We start from the raw sequence: 529 nt of genomic DNA, 5'->3' as shown, positions 1-529 counted from the left end.
GTATTATGACAGACCAGGTAGATCTACTGTCTCTATTATATTATGAGAGACCAGCTAGATCTACTGTCTCTATTATATTATGAGAGACCAGCTAGATCTACTGTCTCTATTATATTATGACAGACCAGCTAGATCTACTGTCTCTATTATATTATGACAGACCAGCTAGATCTACTGTCTCTATTATATTATGAGAGACCAGCTAGATCTACTGTCTCTATTATATTATGACAGACCAGCTAGATCTACTGCCTCTATTATATTATGACAGACCAGCTAGATCTACTGTCTCTATTATAAAATGACAGACCAGGTAGATATACTGTCTCTATTATATTATGAAAGACCAGCTAACCCTACTGTCTCTATGTCTCTATTATGCTATGACAGACCAGCTAAATCTACTGTCTCTATTGTATTATGACAGACCAGCTAGATCTACTGTCTCTATTATATTATGACAGACCAGGTAGATCTACTGTCCCTATTATACTATGACAGACCAGCTAGATCTACTGTCTCTATTATA

The sequence above is a fragment of the Oncorhynchus keta genome, unplaced genomic scaffold (assembly GCF_023373465.1).
Source record: "Oncorhynchus keta strain PuntledgeMale-10-30-2019 unplaced genomic scaffold, Oket_V2 Un_contig_3505_pilon_pilon, whole genome shotgun sequence".
Classification (NCBI taxonomy): Eukaryota; Metazoa; Chordata; class Actinopteri; order Salmoniformes; family Salmonidae; genus Oncorhynchus; species Oncorhynchus keta.
The sequence above is the reverse complement of the archived record's forward strand: the minus strand, read 5'-3'. Positions refer to the sequence as shown.